Source organism: Lipophrys pholis, assembly GCF_963383615.2.
Source record: "Lipophrys pholis genome assembly, chromosome: 4".
Lineage (NCBI taxonomy): Eukaryota > Metazoa > Chordata > Actinopteri > Blenniiformes > Blenniidae > Lipophrys > Lipophrys pholis.
In genome coordinates this window covers 144,119-147,856 of record NC_137637.1, presented here as the reverse complement: position 1 = coordinate 147,856, position 3,738 = coordinate 144,119, and the positions used below count along the sequence as shown (strand labels likewise).

General features: G+C 45.0%; 1 protein-coding gene across 1 annotated transcript in view; it reads right to left on the bottom strand.

The window, feature by feature from the left end:
- Positions 1–3,589: 3,589 nt before the first annotated feature.
- uqcc1 (ubiquinol-cytochrome c reductase complex assembly factor 1) overlaps positions 3,590–3,738 on the bottom strand; it is an 8,166-nt gene continuing 8,017 nt past the window's right edge. The window contains exon 9 of the mRNA XM_080460818.1: positions 3,590–3,738. This exon is cut by the window's right edge and continues 402 nt beyond it. The gene's annotated coding sequence lies outside the window, so the exon portion shown is untranslated.

Here is a 3,738-nt window from a genome sequence, read left to right as displayed (position 1 = left end):
AGACGAGCTGGGCTCATGTCTTTAAGGTGAAATCCTCCTTTAGCTCACACAGAGCGTCTTTAGGGAGCAGCAGCCTTCCAGTGCCTCTTCTTCCAGTGCCAGCTCTGGAGAGCTCTGTGGAGCTCCTCACTCAGGGACATGGGCCAGCGACAGAGGACGCTGATTCATCACAAGATATTCATCATCTTTCTTCGACCTCAAATTGCAGGGTCAGTTTCTTTTGCGAGCTTCAACCTTCCAGAATATTGTTGAAGAAATGCAACATTTCCACGAGTGAGGTCAAATGTAGTTTGATCAAACTGCTGAGGAATGACTCAGCATTATCAGAGCAGGATTCCTCCAGAGTTTGTGAGTCTGTGAAAGGATCTGATCTTTTCTCTGCTGTCCTACAGGACCGAAGAGGACGTCCTACTGCAGGACACAGTTTCAGGAAACAGTCTGATGATGTTGAGATGAAGACAGAAGTGAGAGGTTTGATTATGATGAGTCATGAAGAGAAAGACTGAAATGTTTATCACAGTCGGATGTTTAGCAGAAAACCAGAGTATGCCTCTGACTCTTCATCAGCTGTCCTCTGAGACATTAATGATGGGGAATTATTTAAGTCCAACGACTTTCTTGCTCATAATCCATCAGGCCTCAACCTTGTGCCGTTGAAGTGGTTAACACACAAGGTTCTGCGAGAACCAAACCCAAGGTTCTAGCTGTCTACCGTTCTGGAGCTCACTCGCCTCTTCATGGTCCTTCTGACACAGACCTCCTGTCCTCTGTTTCATTGTGCAGAGACAAAGACCTGCATGTCTATTTGGACATGCTGAGGTGTTCTCTGAGTTCCTCGCAGACTTAAAGGAACTGGAATAAAGGGGGATTGTTGCACCTGGTGCAACTGTGGTCAAAGGTACATTGTTCTGCATTGCTGGAGGCAATCTAGGTTCTCACTGCGTTGGTGGTTCCTCTGAAAATGTTAGTTCCACTAAATATTTCTGCAGGTACTGTCTAATAACTGAATGTGAATTTCAGGATGATCCTTATCGCCGTGGACCAGTGAGCACAAACGAGAACCACCAGTCTGCTGTTGATCATCTCCAGATCGAAGATCCACCAGACGTGGAGCGCATAAAGTACAAGTCAGTATTTTATCAGCTACATTTCCTGTCAGAGTGAAGCTGGAACGTACCGCCACAGCAAAAGGTTCCATCGTCAAAGTGGATACCAATGGAGTTCTCTGTGAACCGTGTGGACGTCCCCGTTTCACCATTATTGGCTTAGAAACATTTTTGTTGGTCAAGATTTAAATGTAGTGATTGTCTCCATCTTTGGAACTGTTCTCCAGAGCCTCAACCCTGTGGAACGTCTTGTCAGCGTCCAGAGAGACTGAGGCCTTCTCTGACGTGTTGTTTAGCCCATGTTTAACATGGAGAACCCTCCTTACGCTGTGGAGACCTTGGCGTCCTGATATCAAACCCTTTAGTTCTCTAGGAATCCCGGGTGGGGGCGTGTCCTGCAGCTGCTCATATCTTACCCCGCACCTTGAGATCAGGATTAAGTAAACTTATATTCTCACATTTAGTACTGGGTATTTAGTACTGCTTCAGGAAACAGAATGGTACGTGCACCGGGTCTAGGTTGAGGAAGGGAACCATTACTCAGTGATTCCTGGTACTTCTCTAGTCCTGGTTCTAATAGTTTTCTTTAGAAGTTTTAGTGAAAGTCGATCAGGAATCCAGCTCTATTCCCTGATCTCATGTAGTACGACTAGTTATCCTGTCTAGAAAAGTATTTCTGCTGTTTTGATCTGAGCGATCCTGAGAGGAATAAAGTTTTTCATAGTAAATTCTAAACTCCTTGTTTATTTCAATTGAGTCCATTATTCTTTCCCTTTACTGTTTAGAATCGAGGTTATGTATTTCTTTGCACTTCCACTTGTTTAATTTGTCTTGCTCAGGTTTTCCCTCGTTCATAAGAAGATTATTTAATCTCAAAACGTTTGAAGCTGCTGATTCTTTATTACATTGTGATTTTACTAGTAACAATTCTTTCTCTATTAACGAGTTTCTATGTTGGAGACTTGTTCCTCTGGCTTTTTATTTTATCCTCCATATGTTGTCTTGTTTTTCTTTTGATTTTGATGAGGTATATGCAGTAATGATTCCCCTTAAACAGGCCTCCCATCTCATACCAGCTGTTTGTGGTATTTATAGTAAAATACTCAATTTCTTTTTCTAGAAAAGCAAGAAGTCTTTCTCATCTTTCAGCCATTTCTGATGTAAACACCCCCTATGTTCCATTATCAAATGGTTCTGTGTATATATAATGTTACAGGGGGCATGGTCCGATAGACGTATACTGTCATATGAACAATGTTTTATGTTGGACAGGAGATCTGCTGATATTAAAAAATAATCTATTGGAGAATATGTATGGAATGTTTTTGAATGGCCTGAGAAAATGATCTCATCAGGTTTGAAAGGTCGACAGATCAGGTTGTGAGCCGCTTCACCAGCAGGTAAACTCCCAGCAGGGGGCACATGGGAGGACGATGTCCCCACCCAGCGGGAGCCCCGGCTGCCTGAGAGCACTCTGGACCATCGCAGGACTCCTGGAGCACCGAGCCAGGAAAGTCTGACAGCTGGACTAGATAGTGCTGTGACAGATCGTGGTGAACCTTTGGGTTCTCAGATGCAGATCGTGGTGAACCTTTGGGTTCTCAGATGCAGATCAGCTCGTTCACAGTGTTGATTGAAGAAACTGACAAACAGACCCGAGGGGCCAATCCAGAAGCGAGTGATCATCTAACCGGTAAAAGACTAGACATGAGAAGGTCCAAGAACACGAGAGGAAGAGGAGACACAACATAATCACCACTCATCAGACCAACAGAGGGAGGGTGGACATGAAGAGACCGAGACTTTACAAAGACAAAGGAGGAACCCTTACTAGATCACCATCAGCCGCCGTGGGTCACATGACCCCGCGGTTGGTCATATGACACTGCGGTGGGTCACATGACACTGCGGTGGGTCACATGACCCCACGGTGGGTCACATGACACGGCCGAGTCACTGCAGCCAGAGTCAAAGTTTGTTTGGACGGATTCCAACTTCCAGACGTCTTTAAATGAAGTCCGACAGACTCCTCCTCTCCACACCTGGATCAGCAGGTCATGAATGTGGAGCTCCTCCTCCTCTCCACACCTGGATCAGTAGGTCATGAAGGTGGAGCTCCTCCTCTTCTCCACACCTGGATCAGAGGTTCTCCACCTCAACACAAAACTAGTGTTTCTGGCCGTCAAATTAAAACTGAAATGTATTATTTTATTTAAAAGAGAAAGACGGGTGGAGCTCACAGGGGTTTTCACATCACCCTGAAACATGTAGTACTTTAACCTCCAGCAGTTTTCTTCTCTGAAGACATTTTAAGACCGTCTTCGTCCTCACGGTGGCGGTCCAGTCCCGAGAGGCGTTCAGGGAACCTGGTTTTTCTCACTTTACTTGGTCACACATGAACAGAAACCACAGCGAACTAAACTTCCTCATGAGTTTATGTCGGGAGGTCGACGCTCGTTAAGGATTCAAACCGAGTGAATAATACACAACAAACTCCAGAGGAAACTTTATTAACGGTTTTTAAAAACACTAGGGTGCTCCTGACCGGGCGAGAGCGTGAAACTTTATTTAGACACCGCAGACGACAGGAAAGAGGACAGCCAGAGAGGACATACAAAATATCTTATAAATA